Source organism: Megalobrama amblycephala, linkage group LG3 (genome assembly GCF_018812025.1).
Source record: "Megalobrama amblycephala isolate DHTTF-2021 linkage group LG3, ASM1881202v1, whole genome shotgun sequence".
Taxonomy (NCBI): domain Eukaryota; kingdom Metazoa; phylum Chordata; class Actinopteri; order Cypriniformes; family Xenocyprididae; genus Megalobrama; species Megalobrama amblycephala.
This window is the reverse complement of record NC_063046.1, coordinates 4,460,410-4,487,080: the sequence shown is the minus strand read 5'-3', so window position 1 is coordinate 4,487,080 and position 26,671 is coordinate 4,460,410. Positions and strand designations below refer to the sequence as shown.

The 26,671-nt window shown below is 40.1% G+C and overlaps 1 protein-coding gene across 8 annotated transcripts in view; it reads right to left on the bottom strand.

Annotated features, from left to right (window-relative positions):
- Positions 1–26,671, bottom strand: part of LOC125264325 — a 146,660-nt gene that overhangs the window by 35,873 nt on the left and 84,116 nt on the right. For 2 of the 8 annotated variants that reach the window (XR_007184064.1, XR_007184063.1), the window contains exons 4-5: positions 25,502–25,669; positions 11,631–11,677 (exon numbers count right to left, since the gene is read on the bottom strand). The gene's annotated coding sequence lies outside the window, so the exon portion shown is untranslated. Of the gene's footprint in view, positions 1–298; positions 4,718–11,630; positions 11,678–21,284; positions 25,670–26,671 lie in introns of those variants that run through there. The other 6 variants (XR_007184065.1, XR_007184058.1, XR_007184061.1 and 3 more) reach the window with 5 other exon arrangements.

The window sequence follows — 26,671 nt, the reverse complement described above, 5'->3', positions numbered from 1 at the left end:
ACCGTGCCCGGAAAGGTCACGCCTCTTACCATAACGTGGAGATGCACACGCTCAGTGTTATTGTAAACATGTCTTTAATTTTACCCGGAATCAGACCCGGTGATTGGACTGCGGGATGAAAATGAACAGCGTTTCGACGACATGGCGACAAACACACTCTACAAACGCAACTCTTGTGTATTCCTGTGGGCGGAGGTTAGTCAAACTGTTTTAGTGACGTCATTAAAGAAGGAAGTAGAGGGATGTAGTCCAAACTGGCCGTTCGATGTAGGCGACTTCTGTTAAATAAAATATCTCGCTTGGCATTGAACTTTGAGCTTTAAAATTTTACAGATTTTATTTATACTCTAACAACAACATTACACACTAACTAAAGTTTGAAACATGGGATCACGAAGAACGGGACCTTTAAAACTGAAAACAGTGCTGTTACAGTATACTCTAAAACATGCAGCGCATCAGACTATTTATTTATATAATTACATCACAACTGTTGTTATTTGATGATTGCACTAAGCCATATCACATTCTCACCACCATGCTTGTCAAAATTCATTAAAAATGTACCAGGCAAATGCCGAGTAACACACTTTCAACACAGATTTTTACTTGTTTTTGGCACTTTGAACCCTAGCTAACATGCTAATGTCCCGCAGATGGTGGCGTGAGCTCGTGCAAAAATGTTAGAAGCAATCCGTGCATGAAATAAATGTATTAGAAAATGTGACATTTTGCAGTTTATTTGGTAATTGTTTAAGGTCATTTCACGATTTCAAACATATTACAGTATCCACCCATCCCTTCTTTTTTTTTTTTTTTGGTTGGGGGGGGGGGTTATGCAATTCATGTGGATCATACTTTTCAGAGATTAAAATATGGGAATCCATATAAATACAGAAAATTCACATCCCTGATCTGTTAATATTATTTAATGGACCTAAGCTAACATAAAATGAACAACTGTATTTTTATTAACTAATGTTAACAAAGAATAGGCCTAATAATTGTAACAAATGTAGTTGCTCATTGTTAATGTTAACGCATTAACGAATGGTAACTAATGGGACCTTATTGTAAACTGTTACTTATTGTTCTTTATAGTTCTTTTGCATTTTAATCATTTTGAAACATAATTACTTTATACATTTTTTGTGTATTGATTTATTGTATTTAAATTGAAGTTTTTTTTTTTGTTAAAAGAAAAAAAAATAGTTACATTTTATTTTAAGGTGTCCTTGTAGGAGTATAATTATACAGTACTTAGTTGTATTAATTAATATACTTATTATATGGTTGGGATAAGGGTTTGGTTTAGGGTTTAGTTGCATTTATTTATGCATAATTTACTCTTATTACTATAGTATATTATATTACTACATACATGTAACATATGTAATAAGGACACTGTAAAATAAAGTGTTAAAAAAGTGTTAATAAAGTTATTAAACCTGTTAGGAGGACAATACTTTGTCAATACACTTTTAAATGTCATATTTCATAATATTTGTGTTGTGTTGTTTTTGAACAGTGGATTATTTTCTCATCCGATTGTTTTAAAGGAAGCACTGCCTCCATTGTCCATGATGTGTTCTAACAAAACCCTTAAAACTAAACATGCCCACTGCCCTGATGAAAAGACCAGCAGTGCTCTTTGCAAGATCTACCATCTTCAACACAGCGAATATGCAGGTCAAGCTGCTTCATCAGTCACGTTTGCTGGTGAATAGTATGGCTGTGTGGGTAAACCAACAAGACCACCATCAAACCAACACCTGGACCAGCATGCAGATTCTGGTCTAATTTGGTATTTTAGACACTAGTGCTCTCCTTTCTCAAAATATTTCAAAGTGCAAACTCTGGAAGAGAGCCACATGCTGCCCACATGGTTTCACTTGAGCAGCAGATCTCAACCACAGCAGGCCAAGTAAACATCTTCATGTGCTGAACGTGACGTCTGCGTCCCACTGCAGGTGTCTGACTGAGCGCTGCAAACATCCGGTTGGAGGAGACCTTCGTGCCACCCAGTTAGTGCTTGTTCTTCCTCAGGAAGAGGCTCAGTTATCTGCATCTGTGATCACATCAGCTGCTGATCTGAAGTCAGCTTCATGCTTTTTCAGATGGCTGTGTTGGGTCTACAGAGGCTGGTCCTGGATCAGTGCTGGAAAATTTGACAGAGCGTGGGCTGTGAGCTAACTGACACCATATCACAAACACAACCGTGAAGTGTTTCTATTTCTCTTGATCAGCCATATGAACCAAGACCAGATCTCTGAAAACACTGTGAACCCCTCATGCGAGAAGAAAACAGAAAACATTTCATTCAAATTGTAAATGTGTTTAAGATTCAGCTAATCTGTTTTGATGGCTGAACTAATTCTAAAATAGTACATGTAACTTTTGAGTTCTCAGTGCGTTCTGCTATTATTGGCCAGATAAACTGGAAAAACTTACTGGAAAGAAAAACTTAACAGCCAATGCTGGTAATTACAAAATGCCAAAAATCAACCACTAGAAGCAAACCCAGCAAGGATTCTGATGCTTAGAACAGGTCAAAGGTCGCACAGCCACACAATCCATTCATGACACACTGAACAGCATTTGTGTGCCATGAACAACAGTGAATATCCTTTAACTATCAAGGAGTTTTGCACAGTAATTTATCTGTGAACCGGATTACAGTTAGCTTTAATATGCAGAAAGAATGAATCACACACATGACTCTTTTACAAACCTAACAAACAACAGCTCATTGTGTGCAGACTGTATGACACTCTATCAGCTACAGTGTCTCATTGTGTACACAAACACACACAGACACAGAAAAACATTCGCATCTGTTAATAAAGGAGAGTCGCTGATGCTACACAGGCTTTGTACAGGAGAAGCATCTCCATGCTGTTCCACTTCCTGTCCTGGCACCGCTCGCGCACACACACACACACACACACACACACACACACTGTCAACACCCTGCAAGCCACCCGACACACACCTCCTCCTTCCCTGCTGACCTTCACACACCCCTGGAGTCTCTAAGAAACCTAATGACCTGACAGACGGGGCCTGCTGGATATATGCGCGTGCACGCGCACACACACACACACACACACACACACACACACACACACACACAGACACTCCCTGTCTCCCTCCGGCAGACTCCTGTTGACATGCACTTCCCCAGCATAAGTAAAACAGCCGGATAATGAGAACGTGCTGAACAAACACACACTCACACAAGGGGAACTCCAGCTTATAAACTGTTGTTAGTCAGCCAGTTCCTGCAAACAGGCCACACTTGTCTTCATAACACCAGCCTGAGTTCATCCAGGAATCTCATTATTTTGCAGTGAATCTGCAGTAGATTGAAGGAAGTGATCGAATGTGTCCATCTGTGCACTTTAGATTTGACAGAGTTATCAAAAGAGACACTGTGCTCTCAGCTGCAGCTGACATTCTAACAATACAATCATTCATCCTCATGATGTTATATCACATCAGTCTTCAATCTTAGAGATTCAGGTTTTTTGAAGAACAAGTTGGACAGCAAGTTCTGACATCTTCTGATGGGACGGACTGTCTCTTTACACAATGCATGTGTGCAACAGGTTCCTCTACTGTGATGTACAGAGACACAGACACCTGCAAATGTCAATATACATTGTGCTTTTACGTTTCAGGTTTTGAAAATGAGAGTTAACAGCCAGGAATGAGACAGATATATCATCTCTGAAGATTAATCATTTGGGTTCAATCCAACTGTGGACATCTAAAATTAGCACTGCTTTTACAAAAAAAGAAGTGCACTTCAAGTTTATTTTATTGAATAAAGTTCAAGTATATTTTCCCAGTATACTTTATGTAGTAAGTATGTTAATACCAATGTACTAGTATACTTGTATGAGCACTATTTCAGTACTTTTTAGTTTATAAAAGTATACTTTAAAGTGTACCAGAAGTAAACTGAGTACACAACTGTTTAATATCAAAGTGTAATTTAAAGGTGCAGTAAGCAATTTCTGAGAAACATTGTTGACATTTGAAATCACAATGTGATCTCATGAGAATACGTGTGCATTTTTACGTAAAGTGTGGTTCTACCACACGTACATTTACTTACATTTTCATACACACAAAAACGTACAACATTGACGTATTTATAGCACTAAAACATAAAAATACACACATATTTACAGCAATAAAATGTAAATCATGTGACGTAAAGTGTGAATGTATATGATTTCCCATGTATTAATATTAAAATCATGGCATTAATGTTTTAAATCTGTTGTTTTCTATTGTCATATCAATACATGTTTTTAGTCAAATTTATTGAAAGCAGTTTACTCATCTACTTAATATGAAATATCATTTCTTTTTGTGACTTGTGCTGCAAACTCGTTTAGGAGGATTACATAATGTTAAACAAGACTACAATATGAAACCATATGAATGAAATTTCTGTAATTGTTTAACCATTTTGTCATATTTAGTTTGTTTGCTGTGCGACACAGAAGGCGTTTTCTCCTATGCAGTGACTGACAATACAACCATAAGATACACCAAAGCACAGCATAAATTCACAAATCACATCCATTTTATTTGTTAGCTGTACTCCATATATTTAGAATCCATATGTTTGTAAGGAACAGATCCGAATTCAGCCCTTTATCCATCAGTCTTTATCTTCATTCTCAGCAGCAGCGACCATCACAGTCTGTATAAAAGACATTATACATTCTGTATAAAATGGTTATGTTTAGGCTCGGGATGGGGTTTAGGGATACAAAACAATAAAAAAGAAATTATACATATATCTTTATGACATGAAAAATTCATAAAAATGTTTTTTCGCTGTAAAAACGTAAGTATTTTTACGTTTTAGTGCTATAATTACATCAATACTGTACGTTTTAACACCTTTCTAAATGTACAAAAATATACATTTTGTGTCTTTGAAAGTTACGTATTAATACCTACGTATTAACAACAAGATCAGGCTGGAAATCACCATGCCCCCACCCAAAGAGAATCACACGCCTATCTTGATAGCTCCACCCCAAAATTCACAAACATGCCATGCAACACATGCACCTCCCCCCTTATGAGCATATACGCCCCTTACAGCTGATTGGTTACAAGTGTGTTTTTGGTGCTCAGCCCAATCCACTTTCAACAGCATTTCTCAGAAATCACTTACTGCACCTTTAAGCTACTTTTGATAAATATTAAACTATTATAATGCGTATTAACATCTCCTCAATATGTACAACAGAACTATATGGTCATCTGCTGAGTATGTGTCGAAGACAATCACCTCTAAAAATCTCATTCACATTCAATGGGTGAAATTTCTCAAATGTGAAACCACCCCCCCCCCAAAAAAAAAACTTGCCAGTGTAATACTGTGAGACGCTAATAAGTTCCGTTGTTACTAACATAGTTCAACAATTTAGTGTTTCCCGAAACCATAGTTCAAACGAACATTCGCTATCTTTGTGTGGTTGGAACAACAGCTCTTGAGCTGTGGATAGAAGCATAGTACCCTTTCGTGGGAACTATCGACGCTACGTCGGATGACGTGATGGGAACCCTCTGTATTTTGTGTTCGTGAAGCACCTCTGTATCCAACCAATGAAAAGACGCGACGTCAGAGGCGGGTGACGTCACGGATCAGGAAGCTATAAAGCACACCTGAACACAAAGCACGCCAGCTTCTGTTGTCTTCAGCAAGCGCTATCTGTATCTTGTCTGTCTTATTTATTGTTGTATTGTCTATACACACACTGTGGTCTCTTCGTCCGAGGACAAGAGTTCCCAAACACAATAAGACACGAACATACATTCACAAAATGGCGGAAAAGTAGCAGTTTAAGAAGTGTACTCCTCCCTGCCCACGTTTCATTGTGACAGGAGATACACACGAAATGTGCGTGAAATGCCTGGGGGTTGAGCATGCACAGGTGGCTCTCGAGGGAGCTGTCTGTGTACACTGCGATCGGCTCACCCTCAGAGTGCTGCGATCTTGCCGGGCGCTCTTTGAGGAGGGCGCCGAGGCGAGTGTTCCCCGCGGGTCTGGTCCCACTGCTGCCGAGGCACAGCAAAGGCTGCACTCGTGGGGTTCACAGATGGATCTAGCAGAGGGGGAAGAGACGGGCGCTGCCCTATCGCTTCCCTTACCTGCTAGACCCAGTGTCTCTCCTTTGGTGGCGGAAGCACGCGTAGCGGTTTCTTCCCCCCGAAGAGAGGCACCGATGCTTAACATATCTTCCTCCGAGGAGGTTGATGTAGAGAGCGTCGATGAGGAACCGCCATCCTCATCCCCTGCTTATGAGGAGCTATTAGAGGTAGTGACCAGGGCAGTAGAAAAGTTAAAGCTGAAAATAAACCAAAAAGTAAGCTTGATGAAAGGTTTCTTGCCGCGCGGCCACTACCTCAGCGCCGAGGTCTGCCGTTTTTTCCCGACCTCCACACCGAGGTGTCGAGGTCGTGGAAGCGGCCAGAACAATACAGACTGTACAGCCCACAGACATCACTATATAGCAATATAGTTGGGCTGAAACGTCACGGCTATGGGGCGATGTCTCGGGTCGAGGAGACGCTCGCGAGCCATCTCTCGCCCGAGTCCACATCGTCCCTTAAGACCCCGACGCTGCCCACCAAGCCCCTAAAGACAACTTCCAGCTTGGTGGGCAAGGCTTATTCGGCGGCAGGTCAGGCGGCGGCATGCCTTCACACTATGTCTATCTTACAGGCATATCAAGCCGACCTGCTGGGGGAAATTGATGACAGTGGGGAAGCGTCCTTTGAGGCTATTCATGAGCTCAGAAAGGCAACATATCTAGCTCTCCGGGCCACCAAGGAGACGGCCAAATCCATCGGCCGCTCTATGGCAGCCCTGGTGGCCATGGAGAGGCATCTCTGGCTCAACCTCTCAGACATCAAAGAGAGAGATAAAAACGTTCTCATGGACGCGCCGCTGTCTCCTGATGGCCTGTTCGGCGACGCAGTGTCAACTGTCGTCGACAGGTTTCAGGAGACACGAAAGCAGACAGCGGCATTCTCTAAAATTATTCCCCGCCGCTCTCATCCCCCCCAGGCTGCTGGGCAGGAGCAGCCTTGGCCGACAGCCAGCTCCTCAGCACACAGGGTGCAACAAAAAGCCAGTGTCGCCTCCCGTGCTCCCCCACAAAGATCTGGGGGGCTGGGGCGGGTGGCACAGGCGAAGCCTTCCGGAGGTAGGGCGGATCTGAGGACCGTCATTATCTCCCGGAAGGCTTCAAAGAAGAGGTCCTGACCTTTATAGTGCAGGATCTCTCGAGGGCAGCCCCCTCCGGGGGGATTCGGATATCGGGTCCCTCCCGGTGCCCTCAGGGGACCGTCCTGTCAACCCTGCCACCCAGCGTGCGTCAGGGCACAGCGGTCTCCGCCGATCCTCCGAGGAGGGTCGGCCAGCACGTGATTCGCCTGTCTGCCAGTGCGCCGCGTCAGATGGACGAGCCAAGTGCTCAAAAAACACCAGAGACCAGTCTCGAGAGACTGGTTCCCTTAGTAGAGTATTTGGAAGAGTGGAAAAATCTCCCGAATGTTTCGAAGTGGGTGCTGCTCATGGTAGAACAGGGCTACAGAATTCAGTTCGGTTCACGACCGCCCAAGTTCAATGGGGTGCTTCCTACGGTGGTAACCCCAGAGCAGTCTCTGGTGATGGAGCAAGAAGTAATGACACTTTTGCAAAAAGGGGCTATAGAAAGGGTTTCCCCTCCCAGCAAAATGTCGGGCTTTTACAGCTGCTACTTCATTGTTCCGAAGAAGGATGGAGGGTTGCGTCCGATCATAGATTTACGTGTGTTAAATCGATCAGTAAGGAAGTTGAAGTTCAAAATGCTTACACTCAGACAGATCATCCCTCAGATCAGGTCCGAGGACTGGTTTGTAGCGATAGATCTGAAAGACGCATACTTTCATGTATCCATCCATCCTTCACACAGGAAGTTCCTCAGGTTTGCTTTCGGGGGCGAAGCTTACCAATACAGGGTTCTCCCGTTCGGCCTATCCCTCTCACCCCGCACGTTCACGAAGTGCGTGGATGCAGCGCTGGCTCCGCTGAGACTCCAGGGCATCCGCGTGCTGAACTATATCGACGATTGGTTGATACTAGCTCAAACAGAACAATTGGCAGTTCAACATCGAGATGTTGTTCTGTCGCACATGAAGAGGCTTGGGCTGAGGCTCAACGCCAAAAAGAGTGTGCTGGTCCCGAGTCAGGTTGCAAACTACTTAGGTGTAATCTGGGATTCCACCACGATGCAGGCGCAGTTGTCCCCTGCTCGTGTGAGTTCCATTCTCGGGGCCGTGAAAGGGGTGAAATTAGGCCAGTCACTCACTGTAAAACAGTTTCAGAGACTGTTGGGTCTGATGGCAGCTGCGTCCAACGTCATTACTTTTGGCCTCCTGCACATGAGACCCTTACAGTGGTGGCTCAGGACCAAGGGGTTTTCCCCGAGGTGAAATCCTTTTCGCATGATCAAAGTCACGCGGCGATGCCTTCGTGCTCTGGTCATGTGGAAGAAGCCTTGGTTCCTAACCCAGGGACCCGTGCTGGGGACTTCTGGTCATGGTGTAATGCTTACGACAGATGCTTCTCTCACGGGCTGGGGGGCAATCATGAGTGGTCGCTCGGCTCAGGGTCTTTGGGAGGACCATCAGCTGCACTGAAACACTTCCTCCCAGACCTGAGAGATCACCATGTGTTGGTCCGTACGGACAACACTGCGGTGGTCTCGTACATCAACCATCAGGGGGGCTTGCGGTCTCGCCTATTATCAAAATTGGCCAGTCGCATCCTCCTCTGGTCCCAGGGAAAGCTCCTCTCACTGAGAGCAGCTTATATCCCCGGGTGGTTGAATGTGGGAGCGGACGCCCTGTCGAGGCAGGGCGCGAGACCGGGGGAATGGAAACTCCACACCGAGGTGGTGGAGTTGATATGGAAAACTTTCGGTCGAGCTCAATTCGATCTATTTGCCACAGAGGAGTCAGCTCAGTGCCCTCTGTGGTATTCCCTTCAGCACCCAGCACCTCTAGGGCTGGATGCCATGCTACAGACATGGCCGAGGCTGCGTCTGTATGCTTTCCCCCCAGTCTCAATGCTCCCAGGAGTTCTGGAGAAGGTTCGCCAGGAGAAGGTCGACCTAATATTGGTGGCCCCTTACTGGCCGACCAGAGTATGGTTTTCGGACATAATGTCTCTACGTCACGGCTCTCCCTTAGAGCTTCCTCTCAGGCAGGATCTCCTGTCCCAAGCGGGCGGCACGATTCTCCATCCCCGCCCAGAAATGTGGAAACTGTGGGCCTGGCCCCTGAGGGGGCAAGGCTCATAGGTACTGGTCTCCCAACCGAGGTTGTGGAGACCATCCTTCACTCCAGAGCTCCCTCCACGAGGAAGTTGTACTTATATAAATGGAAATTGTTCTCTGTGTGGTGCGAACAGCATAATTTGGACCCGGTCTATTCTTCAGTCCCAGACGTGCTTCGGTTCCTTCAGGAAAAATTCTCGGAAGGTTTAACCCTTTCCACGCTGAAAGTATATGTAGCCGCTATTTCGGCTCATCATATCCCTGTAGGGGGCTCCTCGCTGGGTCGAGACCCCCTAGTAGTACGCTTCCTCCGTGGTGCACTCAGGTTGAGACCTGTGGTGCGCACGAAAACTCCGACCTGGGACCTCACTATTGTGCTCCAAGGGCTGGCTGAGGCTCCCTTCGAGCCAATAGAGGAGGCGTCAGACAAGTTCTTGACTCTTAAGACCATTTTTCTTCTGGCCGTCTCTTCTCTGAAGAGAATCGGTGATTTACAAGCGCTGTCAGTTGCTCCATCTTGTCTTGAGTTTGCGCCTGGTATGGTGAAAGCCTTTCTGCATACCAGACCGGGCTATGTCCCAAAGGTTCCGACGAGAGTCCCAGGTCCCATCGTACTTGAGGCTTTCTGCCCGCCTCCTTTTGCAAATTTGGATCAGGAAAGGAAGAATCTGCTTTGCCTTGTAAGAGCATTAGATGCGTATGTTCACAGAGCTGCCCTGTGGAGAAAAACAGAACAATTGTTTGTATGTTATGGGTCCCCTAAGAGGGGGGGCCCAGCATCTAAACAGCGGATGAGCAAGTGGGTGGTCGAGGCCATCTCACTTGCGTATGAGACGGTGGGGCGCCCGTGTCCTCTGATGGTGCGTGCTCACTCCACGAGAGGTATGGCCGCGTCCAGAGCTCTCCTATCTGGTGTCTCTATGGACGACATTTGTGGTGCGGCTGGATGGTCATCCCAGCACACCTTTATCAGATTTTACAATCTTCACCTTAACATCACTCCGGGGGCCAGGGTGCTACAAGATAGCAGCCAGGCACTCGGGGATACGGCGTAGTTGGGCTTGCGTTCCCATCACGTCATCCGACATAGCGTTGATAGTTCCCACGAAAGGGAACATCTCGGGTTACGAGTGTAACCCCTGTTCCCTGAGTAAGGGAACGAGACGCTACGTCACGTGGCCGTATCTCCTGCATACCTGGTGCGCCTGCTTCAGACAACCTGCAGAAGCTGGCGTGCTTTGTGTTCAGGTGTGCTTTATAGCTTCCTGATCCGTGACGTCACCCGCCTCTGACGTCGCATCTTTTCATTGGTTGGATACAGAGGTGCTTCAAGAACACAAAATACAGAGGGTTCCCATCACGTCATCCGACGTAGCGTCTCGTCTCGACGTGGACTTAATAAATTGTTATATTGAGCAAAATAAGCAAGCTGACAATGTACAAGTACAATGTATATCTTTTATTTCAAATATATACAAATGTTTTTTACATATTTTAGTTTGTTAAGAGATTTTAAGCAACATTTTTGAAGAGTGCACATGTGCGTACGTGCTCTAGTATGTAAGAACAAGCCTGTGAATTAATCTGGTAATAAAGGAAAATGACTGAGAAAAATTAGGGTTAGTCCCCAGTTTCCATGTCCATAATTTATAGCAAAAAATCTAGCATTAATTCAATCTCAAAACGGATGCATATAAAGAAGTTAATTCTCCACCACCTGAGTGACATCATTCACCAATGTGGCTGGACGACAGGTTTGTGACAATATGGTTTCGGGAAACATTGGCTAGCTAGTTGATTTGTTCAATGATGCATCGTACTATGGTGAAGCAGCGATTTATGTTGTTGTATGGGAAACGCAGCCCAGAACGATTCAGTGAGTGAACTGTCCATATCATTCAGAATGAATCATGGCAGTTTTGCTAATCCCTTTGACTGAATCATTGATAAGAACTGTCTCAAACTCTGATTAATTTGTGAATCAGGCATTGGTTTTGATGTAATATTTTAATAGAAAATGTAATATTGTACTTGGGGCTCAAAACTGGGCCACACTATGAAATCTTATACAATTTGTCATGTGAAAACAATAACTACACTTAACCTACACCTCCAACCCACACAAGTTTGAGACCAAAGATCTGGAAGCCCCAAATCTGAGTGGAGATGACAAAACAACTGTGACATCCTGTTTTCTACAGTGATCCCATTCGTAACACCATTTGAAGAAATTTTCAGGCTGTACAATCATGTAATGGACAGAATGAAAACACTTACCAAGCAAATCATCCTGTCCCTCTTATCAACACTGCAGCTGGTCCGATCTGGAAGGAAAATATTAAGACTCATTAGCAATGCGATAAACCACGCTGTCTGTCTGAGAAATTACACATATTACAACTGACTACTAAACTACTGAAGGAAAATTGCAAATGAGGCAACTAGTTTTTTTTTTTTGTTTTTTTTATCATCATTTTCTCTATTCGGTGATTGCCATTCACCCAATCTACTGTGAGACATTGTGAAAGATAGATTTGCAAAACATTACATGTCCAACAGAAACTGTAATCAGACAATTTAGAAGCAGCTTACAGCAGATCAACATATTGTTTAACTATCAAATCTGATGTTTACAAAGCATTTGTGAATCCAGAGGAGAGTTTTTGGGAAGGTCTGTTTTACGTGCAAATTACTCATATATTTACGAAAGTTTTATGAATGAGGCCCATTATAATGTTATGTGCATTGAGACATGAGGTAATTTAATGCCATCTCACACAGAAACATTCCGGCACTCAGGATCACAGAAACTTCTTGTCCACGCTGCCCTGCAATTTGTATTAATTGCAATATGTAATTTTTCCAACTGCTAGAGGTATATTCAAAACAAAGGCATAGCTTGATGAAGCCAAGTTTGAGCGCGGAATCTTGGGGCATGTGGTCTTCACATCACAGCCAGTGGAAAACCACTGGGATAGGACTCGAGAAGAAATTATGTTCATGGATGCGATTACTAACGTTACTGTAATATGAAGCAGAACAGGGCCGAGTGTTGTGGGAGCTGAACGAGGCCGCCAGAGCGTTTGCGCAACACACGATGTGAGCAGCGGAACTTTTATTATGCCACAGTCGCTGGCGCCGCTTCCGCTTTTCCGATCATGAGTATGAGGTAACACAGCTCTGTTTATCATATTAGATACATTTGAGTGTGTTGAAAATGATGTTATAACATTACTCTGTGCATTCGCTCAGTGGCTGCTGTGAGACACTTTTTGCACACTGCAGTAAGTTAGATCGATTTTAGAATATCATATTAAATGCTGGATGGCTTGTGTTGATAAATGGCATGTAATTCATTTTAAAATGTATTGTATGATGGATAAAATGCTGTATTACTGTTACTAAAAATAAAGCTGCATCTGATTATGCTATGTTAGCTACTTCACAAAATAGTGTTTTGCTCTGAGGCAAAGCATGGTACTCACAAAAAAAAATAAAGAAAATTAGATTTAAACAAGACCAAATGTGTTGAGCTATATAACAATAATTAATTTTCTGTCTACAAATATATCAAAAACGTTGTTCCCTTATCTATTAAAACATGTAAATATTAAAGTGTCTTTGGTGTTTCCATGGTTTATACAAAATAAAACCGGAAACCGAGGGTAACGCGGGTATGATGCAATTGACAGGCGACTCCTCACATGTCCCAGAGCCTTGGTTAAAATTGCAGTTTTCTCACGATTTACAAATAGTTGGAAACATTTGGGATATTGTAAGTACAAAATATATAACACTGGTCTAGTGTTTTTTTTTTTGTTTTGTTTTTTGATATTTTACTGCAAAATTCTTACATATTGCACCTTTAAATAGCTTTGCTACTGAAAATTTGCATTATATTTCTCAGCAATGAGTTGGAAGCAACCCTGTTTTTGAGCAGCTTTACTAGTTGAGAGATGCTGCACAAACACAATTTACACATGCACAATCTCTCTCTCTCTCTCTCTCTGTCTGTCACTAATTCATTTAATTGCTACTCTCTATATGCGGAGTATGCATTCTGCATAGGGCACAAACTATTAAAGGTACACAACGTTTTATTTTGACTTGAAAATCATATTCTCTGCTTTGTGTTTCCTCCAAATGAATAATAGGTTCATAGTGTGTACATTAGCCAGGGTGATTCAAAGTGGAGTTTTGGGAAGCCCATGTTATTCAGATTCCCATGAGACTCTGCTGGTGGGAAACAGCACAATAAAATGTGTCTCACAAGAGCATGCCAACCTCAGAGAGTCTCACATCTGCATGTGCATCTTGTTAGTCTCGAAGCCTCTACAATTCTGGGTTAGCATTAGCCTAGAAGCCGCTAAGAGTGCTAATGAGACAAAGATCTTGTTTTTGTCTGTATTGTGGCTCTTCTGTGTTTCGGCTCTTGTGGGGTCAGCCAGGACATGCTGATGCAGCTCTGGTTTCTGAATTGGAGGGTGTTTTTGCTGTAACACTCAATAGCAATGGAACCAGTTCAAATTAGCGGTGAGAAAGTTCTGCCGCGGAAAAAAACTGAAACCAGCTGTAGGGTAATTAAGCTAAATGGATGATTTCAAATGACTTTAAAACAATATTTCAACTTCTGCGTTGAAACCTCCCTCTTCAGTGACAGCAATAAACAAGAGGCCATCAGAGGTTTTAGACTTTTTTAAGTGTTGTGAACTGCCTGAACAACTGAGTGAACTTGCAGTTACACACAGTTATTCCTGCTGGAAAAGAGAGTGTGGTATTCATTAGTATTATGGCTTTATGCTGATTAATCATAGAAGTATAACAGTGCTTTACAGTGTAAACCAGAAAATGTTGCCAATGTATAATGTGCATTTCAGGCAGCCTGGACTTTAATGCAGGTAATGTATCACATTTTTCCAAAATTCTGTTCAATAACATTTTAATAATCAAAAAGCATGTCTAATCAATTGAATTTATAAAAGTTTTACAATTTAATAATACATTAAACATTTTACAATAATAGGTCAGAAATTCTGCGTTGTGTGTTTTATTTTTTCTGGATTTATGATTTAATACAAATCTTTAATCAAAAGAAGTAGAAATCAAAAAAGGCATAAAACATTAACAATTAAATGAATCTTTTAAAATGCAATGAAATTTCTTTTAATATTTCTTTTAGCGATTTTTTGACACAAACAAATAAGAAACTGCACTGCCAATTCACACAGAGACACACGTTTTCCCTGGATATTCAACTTCAACATGTTGCATGAGCTCCGGCAGATCAATCCTGACCTGCGTCAGCCATGACTCCTGACTCAGTTGTGACGGAAGGTCAAGCACGGGGAATGTCAATATTTCCAATAGCAGAGACAAAGACATCATGACTATTTGTTCTTCTTATCCTTTCCCAGGCCTCCCTGCTGTGGAGCAGATATGTCATCAGCTGAACACTCAGCACTTCAGCACACATTCTTTCACACAGACTCCAGCGCTCATGACGTTTCAAATGACTCATTCCAGTGAGGTGAAGTAGAACCACTGTAACAGCACACAAGCAGAGTTTCTGCCTGATTACACCGATTTTAAGAATCCAAAGAACTCTTTCACCAAACAGAAATTCTTTTGAGGTTAGAGAGTGTGTTTGAAAACACAACATGCCTTTGAAAGTGTAAAGTGAGAGCTGCAATTCTCAGACATGACATCAGAGGGATGGAATATACTTCACATGTGATATCAGCAGGCCACTCTTAATATTCATCTCCTCTTTCTGTAAGGGGCACAGCATGTCAGACCCCATGTCAGATACTAATTCATTGCAGTGATAATTAGATGAGTGATTCAAACACCTACCACCGGTACTGCACTCTTAGTAGAAAAAGTTCTATATAGAACCTTAAAGGGTTCTATCAGGCATTTCGGTAGCACTTTATTTTACAGTACGTGTACTTTCCTGGTACGTATATAGTAATTATGTTGTACATACAGGTAAAAGAGTGGTAACACAAGGTACTTACCTGACATGTATGTACATGGGAACTAATAAGAAACACTGCTGTACTTTCAATGGTACATACATGGTAACTACTTTGTACCTATAGACAAGTGTCGGGTAATAACAGGTGCTTACTTATAGTGTCCGCATATGGTAACTAACAGACACATTACTGTACTTACTAATGGTATGTACATGGTGAATATTTTGTACTTACAGACAAGTGTGGGTAATAACAGGCACTTATGTGTGGTAACTAGTAAGACACATTACTGTACTTACTAGTGGTATATACATGGTAACTATGTTGTACTCACGGTGTGGACACAAATAACAGACACTTACTTAACTACTGTGAAACAAATGTGCTTACCAAAATGATACACTGCAGTAACTATACAGCACTTCATAGTGTTAATACCATAGACTGTAAGGTTAATACTTATCAAGTAGTCCTTTTAAGCAAGGCTTTTGACACATGACAACTGAGTATACCAAGTACAGTAGTGTTACTGATCTGTATGTATGTCATCAAAATACCCCTATTAAGTGAATTATTGTCCTGTAAAGATTAGGCAAGTTGAACCACAAAAGTATATCATCCAGTACTCAAGAAGTATCTTGTACAATGCTTATACCTCACCCTAAGTAATGTGTAATTTAAGCATTAACTGGTATATTCACTAGTACGTTCATAATAAGTACATGGAAATAGGACTGTAAAATAAAGTGAACCCTTGTACATAAACCCTACATAGGAATTACCAGCTCTTACCAGGTGTAACTTACGCATTAACTAACTGGTATATTCACTAGTACGTTCATAATAAGTACATGGAAATTGGACTGTAAAATAAAGTGAGCCCTTGTACATAAACCTTACATAGGAATTACGGTGATCTCATGAGAATACATGTGTATTTTTACATAAAATGTGGTTTAACCACACGTACGTTTTCATACACACAAAAACATACATTACGTATTAATAGCAATAATAAATCATGTAACGTAAAGTTTGAATGTAAATGAATTCCCCTGTAATAAAATCATGGGATTAATGTTTTAAATCTGTTGTATGTATTCAATTGTCATATCAATACATGTTTTCAGTCACATTTTTTGAATACAGTTTACTCATCTACTTAATATGAAATAACATTTCTGTTCGTGACTTGTAATATTTAGTTTGTTTGCTGTGAGACAGATGTTTTCTCCTATGCAGCGACTGACAATACAACCATAAGATACATCAAAACACAACATATATTCACAAATCACACCCATTTTATTTGTTTGCTGCACTCCATATCTTTAGAATCCATATGTTTGTAAGGAACAGATCCAAATTCAGCCCTTTATCCATAAATCTTAATCTTCATTTTCATTCTCAGCAGCGACGGCACAGTCAAAGCTCGCGCTCGTTATAATTTAAATTTGAAAGTAGCGCCACCCTCGAGAAGCGTTACGACATGGTTTACGGCACTGATATCAAACGCTCATTGGCTCTCACCTGCTTCGTCACAGATTGCGACATGCCGTGTTTCAGTGGATTGACATTTGAATGAGTGCGCGCCTTCACGTAGAGAAGCCGGATTCATCATATTCTGCTCTGTAAAAAAACTATTATTTACTGCCAGCGAGGACTGCGACTGCAACTCATCATCATTTGAACTACTTTTGGTACAACATTTTCGCAATAAATAAATTGTTGTGATTACGCTTGTTTGTCTGTCATTCTTTTATTTAAAACAGTACGGAGTTTTAATAAATGTTTATGGGTTACTTTAAAGGTAGGTGTAGGATTAGCAGCTCAAAATATCGTTTTGATGTTATATTTTTAATAAAATTATCATTTTCATTTACAAAAATGTACGTTTTGTGTCTTTGAAAGCTACGTATGCTCTTACCAGGTGTAACTTACACATTAACTGGTATACTGGTAATTAACCGGTATAGTCACTAGTATGTTCAGAGTTAGTACATGGAAATAGGACTGTAAAATAAAGTGAACCCTTGTACATAAACATTACATAGGAATCACCAGCTCTTACCAGGTGTAACTTACACAATAACTAACTGGTATATTCACTAGTACGTTCATAATAAGTACATGGAAATAGGACTGTAAAATAAAGTGAACCCTTGTACATAAACATTACAAAGGAATTACCAGCTCTTATCAGGTGTAACTTACACATTAACTAACTGGTATATTCACTAGTACGTTCATAATAAGTACATGGAAATAGGACTGTAAAATAAAGTGCATCCTTGTACATAAACATTACATAGGAATTACCAGCTCTTTAACCTTTGCAATAAAAAGCTTAAGCATTTTAAACAATTAGTAAGTACAGTAATGTGTCTTACAAGTTACCATAAATAAGTGCTTGTTATTACCCACACTTGTCTGTAAGTACAAAATATTTACCATGTACGTTCTATTAGTAAGTACAGTAATGTGTCTGTTAGTTACCATATACGGACACTATAAGTAAGCACCTGTTATTACCCAACACTTGTCTATAGGTACAAAGTAATTACCATGTATGTACATTGGAAAGTACAGCAGTGTTTCTTATTAGTTCCCATGTACATACATGTCAGGTAAGTACCTTGTGTTACCACTCTTTTACCTGTATGTACAACATAATTACTATATATGTACCAGGAAAGTACACGTTCTGTAAAATAAAGTGCTACTGGCATTTCATATATAGAACATTTTAGGGGTTCCCATCATAGGATCATCTTATGGATTTAGTTTTAAGCAATTAATTTCATTTTAATTTCAATCAAATGTAATAAATTAAACAGTTCATAAACATAATTTGACACTAGAAAAAAAATTGACTGGGACACTACTGGGTTTTAGATCTCTTGCCTGTTATTTGAATTACAATTTTGGATTACCCTAATAAAACTGCACTTGGATCCTCAAACTGTGTGTGTCAGAGTGGTTTGTGATTTGACAAGTTTGACAAGTACAAGTTATTCTGGACCTCAGGGGCTGGATTTCTGAAAATCTTATTAAGATTTAATTGAATTTCTTAAGATAAATTCTAAGAAGTTTGTAAGAAAGTTCCTAAGTGCAATTCTTGAAAAAGTTCTCAAATATTTTCTTAAGAACATCATACGATTAGGTAAAGGCCAAAGTATACTTTACTTTTTATGCAAGGGTCATCGTACAGTGTGAATGACGTGAATTTCATCATCAGAAGATTTTTGTAGCACAGGTTGCACATGCGCATTTAATTTTTTTTTTTTTGCAGTTAATTAGTTTATCCCCAGGGTAGCAACTGTGCCCTGGGGCATTGATTCACAAGGTAGTCAAATAAAAACTGCATAAACAGAACAGACCGGAACGCATGCAAGCTACAGGCGAATTTTAAATGGAAGGGAGCAAGGCAGAACCCTTGAAGTTGGGACTTTGGAGGGAGCAGGGCACTTGCGTGCCATTGTGTAGCCGTTTGGAACGCACTTGGCAAAGGGAGCAATGAAAGACAACGTAATTTCTTCATTATCTTCACCTGAGATGTTCCCATGACAATGTAGCATGGTAATTAGCTGTTCTTATGACAGAAATTTCTTATTATTGCTGTTAAGATAACTGTTGCAAATAAAGATATATATATATATATATATATTAAATATGTGTTATATAGCCTTTGTATGTGTGAGTGTATTTTTCTGTTCTCAACTTTAAAACTTGCCGTCTCATCTTTGGACACTGCAAGAAAACACATTTCTTACCTATAAAACTTATTTAAACATAACATGAAAAAAATATGTGAAATATATCACAAAATAACTTGAATTGCTCTGTTTGTAAGTTAACTCAAACTCTCCTGCTATCTAGCTTTAAAATGAGTATTCGCTGAGTCACCTGACCATAAATGATAAAATTACTTTCTCGAAGTGACTATCGCATTTGCTAACGGCCTTGTGGAAGGGCCCTGCGTGAAGGGATTCAATTGTTCACTTTTGTTTGGAAAAATCCTACATATGGCGTCCCCTTCTCGAAGTGCCCTTGAAGGGCGCATCTGCCCTACAATGACAATGAAGGCCTACATAGATGAGAGATTGTGCTAAAAGGTTAGAAAGTACCCTCATTTGTACAACTGTAGCAAAGAATACAAAGTTATTTTCAAGAGTTGTAACTTGTGGCCAGAGATTGCTAAAAACTGCGCATGTGTGGAATGCCTGTGTAGATATGAGTCAAATGAAGTATACTTTGCAAGGCTGTGCGTTCGACTTTGCTAGCGTACACGTAAAAATACAAAGTATACTTTCTGCTTAACACCAAAGACTCGCTGATCAATTTGATGAAAAACACCTTGAATGTTGCTGTTTTGCACTGACTGCAGAATACTATAACAGCCATGAGCATGCACACTATTATTTTTATTTTATTTATTTATTTTTTTGACTGAAGTTCATTCTTATATTACTGAACATTGGTGTCACCTTAGCGCAGGGGTTCTCAAAAGTTTTGGGGATGGGGATCCCTCATAAAGCAGAAAATTTTATAAGGACCCTCTCATAATTATAACAGTGATTATATCCAAAGTTCATTTGGGTGGGAGTAATGAACACAATATGCTTGTTTTATTGGCTCAATTTTTAATAATAGCCAACAGCACAATTTTATGATATCCAGTGTAGCGTTAGTTCTGGCAGGTCATGTTAGTCAAGCTTGCATCAGCTGACTCTCAGCTGATCCACATCTACCTATAGGAATATGACGCCTATCACAGCTTCCCTATACATAAGGTCCATTCAGTATTATTAGCAGCTTATCGCATTGCTCAGGAGCTAATTATCCTTCTCCATCCCCAGCTCCTCCTCTCATCCAGTCAGGACTTGGCCTCTGATATACCTCTTTGTATATACCTCTTTGACTTATTTTTCTTTAATTATGTTGTTACATTAAATTATTGTCATTAAGAACATTAATGACATCTGCATTCCTTTATGTTGGTTCTGTTCTCTTTACCCTAAGGGGGGTTATCGCTGCTCTTATCCATGCCAAGTCACACGGCTTGAGTATGTCATACCATGTCTTAAAGGATTAGTTCACTTTCAAATAAAATTTTCCTGATAATTTACTCACCCCCATGTCATCCAAGATGTTAATTTCTTTTCAACTGAAGAGAGAAGGACATAAAGTTTTTTGATTAAAACATTCCAGGATTTTTCTCCATATAGTGGACTTCAATGGCCTCCAAACGGTTGAAGGTCAAAATTACAGTTTCATTGCAGCTTCAAAGGGCTCTACACGATCCCAGATGAGGAATAAGGGTCTTATCTAGAGAAACCCAACACAACTAAAGGACTCAAACACAACTATTAAAAAAGGTTCAAACATTCACTGATGCTCCAGAAGAGCCGGGGGTGAAAACTTTGAAGATCAAGGTAAATATATATATATATATATATATATATATATATATATATATATATATATATATATATATATATATATATATATATATATATATATTTATATATATAATTTATTTATTTTAAACAAAATAAGAAAAATTTAGACATCTTCATCCTGATTAAAAAATGCATCGTGTTTCCTTCTGGAGCATCAGTTAATGTTTGAATCTTTTTTAATAGTTGTGTTTGAGTCCCTCAATTGTCCTCTGTATGATTTTGAGATCTGTCTTTTCACACTGTCACTGCTGGAAAGGGTTCAAATATGCAAAAAAATCCTTGAGAACTGAAGAATCCTCAGGACCTGTAGGATTTTTCTGAAGAATATTGGGCGGTTTAAAACAACAACAACAACAACAACAACAACAAAAAGCAGTCGCAGATCATCCAGGTAACCACACATCCCAAACTTTTGAACTGAGTTATTTTAATAAATTCAGATTTTTTTTTTTTTTTTTTTGTCTTGTGGACTATATGTAAACATCTTTTATGTAATTATTTATTACATAATTATTTATGTATCTTACTCAGGACGGTACTAAATAAAAAATAACATGCATTTTATATGATCTCTCTTATTTTGTTAAAATTATTCACATTTCCACAGATTCTTTAAGTGGTTCCCATACTTTTTCATGCAACTGTAGTCTAGAAAATCTGTGGAGCCCCTGCTTTAGAGGACTTGTGCATAATTTTAGTGTATTATATATTGTATAGCGGTTGTGTTGAAATACTTACAACAATTAATTTGAAGCAATCAAAACAACAACAACAACAATGAAATATGTTAATTTTGAGTAGACTTATTTAAGACAAGTAGGAGGTTATCCTAATTTTAAGAAGTTATTTACAATGATTTTTATTGTAAAAATGTCATTACATTCCCCCAATATCTGGATCATTTGTCCAATGGGTTTATTCTTAAATCACTCATGCCTTTACTGCATGACTACACCAAAGACTAAGAAAAAGAAAATAACACAGTGATGTTGTGTCCTCTCTGCCTTCAAGCTAAATCGAGTTCGACACCCCTGATTTAGTGCATTCATCTTTATTGGGCGGCAGACAGAACCGGTATAAACGAGACACACTGGCTCGGCTACAGACATTCATTCATTCTGGAATGCTGACAGATCCAACGTCCCAGTTGTTTGCAAGTTGTCTGTTCAAGTCGTCTCCAGTACAGAAAGAAAAGAGAACTTTAGAGTGAGGCAGAAAGAGAAAATCTTGCAAAAACTCATAAGGGATCAATAAGAAGTCAAGCTTATGGTTTGTATCTCTCTCGCCCTCCTACCTCATCCTTCCTTACTGGCGGTTACAGTGGCCTGGTTTCCACCTCTGACCACAGACAGGCCCCGGGGTTCCTGTTTACTTGTGCCTGACATGAAAGACTGTAGCTAGCAGGCCTGACACACACACACACAAAGAGTTCACACTCCAACTGCCAGAGAGCTGAAGCCTTTGCTAAACAACTGTATAACAGGACTCGGTGTCGGTACACAACAAAAAGCACCACGATCAGCCATTTCATAAAAATATGAGATTCGTCATCAGAGGAACATCCTGCACACTTCCTGTTTTTAAACAAACACACTGGCAACTGAAGATAAAATATGTTGTTTTGTTCCCTTGTTAGTTGTAATGCATTAAAAAAATTCTCTCTTTTTTTCAGATTTTGCACCTGGTTTTCCTAAAGCCAAATGGCCCAGCTCCCACTGCTGACTAGAGTCGGCCAATTCAAACATTCCTTACAAAAAGGCAAATTTCACGACTTCCCCCTCTGCTTGGTAATGACAAAAAAGGGGCGTGAACAACACAAGCTAAGCAGTTCACCAGCATGACCAGACCTACATGTTCATGCATATGCTAATTGAGGCAGTCAAAGAACATTTGCACGTATTGTCAACGGTTCGTTAAAAAGTAGCTAAATATAAAAATGATTATAGAGCAATTTTTTTCAGCAGTATTAGTTCTGTAAGTATTCTTTCCATTAATTTACCATAGCAATTTTCAAAGAGTTTTCATTAAAGAGTTATTAGCTATGAACCAAACCAATCAGCTCAATCACAACATTAAAAACTTTGATTTGAAGCAAAAACATTTGAAAATCTGACAAAAAAATATACAAGACTGTCTACTTAACTGCTTTAACTATTTTTTACTTTCTTTGACACAACGCTTCCCTGCCATTGACAAGTTTTTTTCCAGCTTTCCATGTTTTTTCATGGTTTGTCACCGTTACACATCTTCTGAAAGAGTATAGCATCTACGGATCCAAAAACAAGCAAATAAGATGATCTGCGTAAACCAGAAGGAGCATATACAATTAAGCTAATGTGATCATCAAACATTCAACAGCATATAAATCAAAGCTGCCTAATGTTGCCAAATGAGATGTCGAACCCACAAAGAGGCAGTGTTGGGGAAAGTAAAAGTAATGCAATTTTGCAATATTGCATTATATTGCAATACTGCGTTACTCCCTAAGAAGTACCTAACTGCGGGGCTTGCTTGGGCTGGGCTTGCTTGTTTTTTTAATAACAAAAAGTTCTATTATTGGCAAATGTAAAGGCCCTTTCACATCAAAAGTGGAATGAATAAAGCCCTGCACATTTTTTTATTTTTTATTCATACGCTAGTGTACTCACACAGCCGAACGCACAGCATTGGAAAGTATACTTCATTTGACTCGTACGCATACACAGGCGTTCGATGCATGCACAGTTTTGAGCAATCTTTCACCACGAGTTATAACCCATGTTATATATCTATATCACTTCACCATCTTTGTATTCTTTCATGCTAGAGTTGTACAAATGAGAGTACTTTCAAACCTCTTCACACAATCTCTTGTCTATGTAGGCTGTGTAGGCATCACTGTAGCTTGCATGCGTTCTGGTCTGTTCTGTTTATACAGTTTTTCTTTGACTACCTTGTGAATCGATGCCCCCAGGGCAGGGTTGCCACCTTATGGATAAACTAATTACTGTAAAAAAAAAAATAAATGTGCATGTGCACATGCGTAACAAGTACGCGCCATTACAAAAATCTAACAGTGCACGTACAGTACGTGCATTCCCTTCTGATGACGAAATTCACGTGCACTGTACACTGACCCTCACGTACGCGTAAAAAGTGAACTATACTTTGGGCTTAAGCCTCAGGCTGAATGAAATGCAAATTCATGCCTGTACAGTAGAGGGCACAGCTCAAACAAACCTTTCAGCTGTGTTGCAATTCTGGATTGGAATAGGATGCAGAAGATTTGTTGCTTATTTGTATGGTTGAACTGGATAATCAAAGCTCAGCAGCAAAGACAATGGTTAATAAAGTGAGAAATAAATACAAAGTTTAGTTGCTGTTTAAAATTTCACAGTTTTTATTCATTTTGAGAAATACTGAATCTGTTTTTGCGCAAGTGAGATGAGTAAATTCATGCTCACATTTAGTCTACAACTACAATAACCATCATGTTTAAACTGTGCACACAACGCCTATTCACCTCACCAAAGTCCTTTCTTAAGGAAAGTCTGTTCACTCGGTGGCTATATTTTGCAACACCTCCGGGCAGCTATTTCGGGCATCCAAGACAATCTATTTGAATGGGGGAATCCTGAAATCTCAAAACTGCTCGCCAAACTCACAATTAAATAACATATAATAACATATTAATAACATAAGCAACAAAATCTGACATGAACTATCCGATTAATGTTGTTTCTTAAGCTCAAATAGCATAAAAAAGCTTATTTTTACAGGCTAGACCAGCCAATGCGAATGTGCAGTCCTAAGCACAAGTCTCAGGTTTCTACAGGAACCAGAGCTTCTAATGGCATGCTGCAGTAACGCAATGACTTTACCTATCAGTGACTGGATTTTTCATTTAGAAGGCGGGACATATTCTGCCATATTGCGTATTGCAGTTTCTCCCATTCATAAGTAATAGGAGTGAACCATCTTTCTATATCTATAGTCTTTGGCCTCACTCCCAATTTCTCTCAACATGCAGACAAGAGCAGTGTCAGTGAATAAATGGGAAAACAAAGTAACTTAGATATTTTGTTGTAAATTTAAAAGTAATGAAAAAAGTAATCTGATTACGTAACTCGCATTAATGCATTACACCCAAATATTCAAAGACGTATACGACTGTGCAAGCTTTAAGTGTGTTGATGAACTTGATCTACCTGATTTATGTTTTGATCGTTGTTCTGAATCCGATCCGGACAAAGTCTCAGAGTAACCCATGTCAATATGGTCTAGAGTGTTGTATGGCCTAACACATTTCCCTCAGCTTCATTTTTAACTGACACATTGACATACAGTGTGCAGTGTTTCTTGTCATCAGTTTTTAAAAATGGTAAAATACTAATGTTAAAAACACTGATCATCTTGATCGGTGCACGGCTCTCTTGACCTGATGGCAGTGGGCCACCGAGCGCAGGACAGCAGTGCCGTCCGAATTATGTGATGCTGAAGGAATGTGCCCTCTGACCCAGATCTGCCTGTATAAAGGGATGTGGAGTGGACCGGAGAAGAAAGCCCAGTGTTTAGGACCCCTGCAGCCCACCCCCACTCTTTACGAACACTGCACTGTTCTAGTCCACCCTGCGTCGCCCCGGTGCACGTTAACACCCCCTTCAGCTCGCACAGACACTGTCTTTCTCTCCCTCATCCCCTGCAGCTGCAGCTTCCTTTATGTAATCACCTCGGAGACACACTGCCACTGCGTGAGGCCTTTATTGTCCGGCAGCATAGAGGGCCGCTCCAAATAGTTGCTGTCCTTGGACGAGTGGTCTGCTGTTAGAATAAGTGTGGATGGAAAACAGACAGTGGAGACCACACTTGAATACTGACGACAGATGAACAGGTGCACCTTGACACACACACACACACACACACACACACACACACACACACACACACACACACACACACACAGGTCAGCGAGTACAACAGGGAGAGAAAAAAAAAAACAGCAAAGTAACTTGAAGCATCAGCAGTTTTCATCAGCAGTGATGTGAAGCTCACTATTTTAAATCTGCAGATTGTTGAGATGCTGTATGCAAGGCATGGAATTTTATTATTTCCATACATTAAATATGAATCATGAAATCTTATAGTTGAAGTTGTGTTCTTGTATATTAGTTTACAGTATTTCACAATTGCTAAAACACATTTCTTGAAACCATCACTCATTTTCTCAAAACATTAAACACAAATCCAATCTTCAAACTAATTTCACAAAACTTCTGACTCTTATGGCAAAATCAAACAAAGCTTTCAGATCATACACACATTAAGCAAAATATAAACACATACAGATCATTCATTAGACACTACATTAAAAAATGGAAAACACTACATCCAGAACATGAGGTTACAGAAAAAAAGTATATTGTAACACAGTAAACACATTTTGCCATTACATAAAATGTATAGAAATCACAAGTAATGTGAATTTAAAGTATACTGTATGTACTGCAAGTACAGTATTATATTCAATATTATATAGTATTGAATGTCTGTATATATAGTACTTACATACTGCAAACTTACAGCAGTCTAAATGCAAATGACTAAAAGGTCAAAGAAAACTCTAAATGAAAAGCATGATACAGTACACACACACAAAAAAAAAAAAAAAAAAAAGTTCAGAGTCAGTGAGAGATTCATTCTGCTTCAGCATCATGTCTTCATGTTGGGTCCGGCCTAAATCAAGTCAAGTCACCTTTATTTCAATTGCAATTTATACTACACAGATACTAGTCTAGTATAATATAGTATAGTCAAAGCAGCTTTACAGTGATAACAGGTACATGATGATCAGTAATGCAAAGAGGGTTCATTTTGGCTGTACAGCTCTAAAAGAAAATAG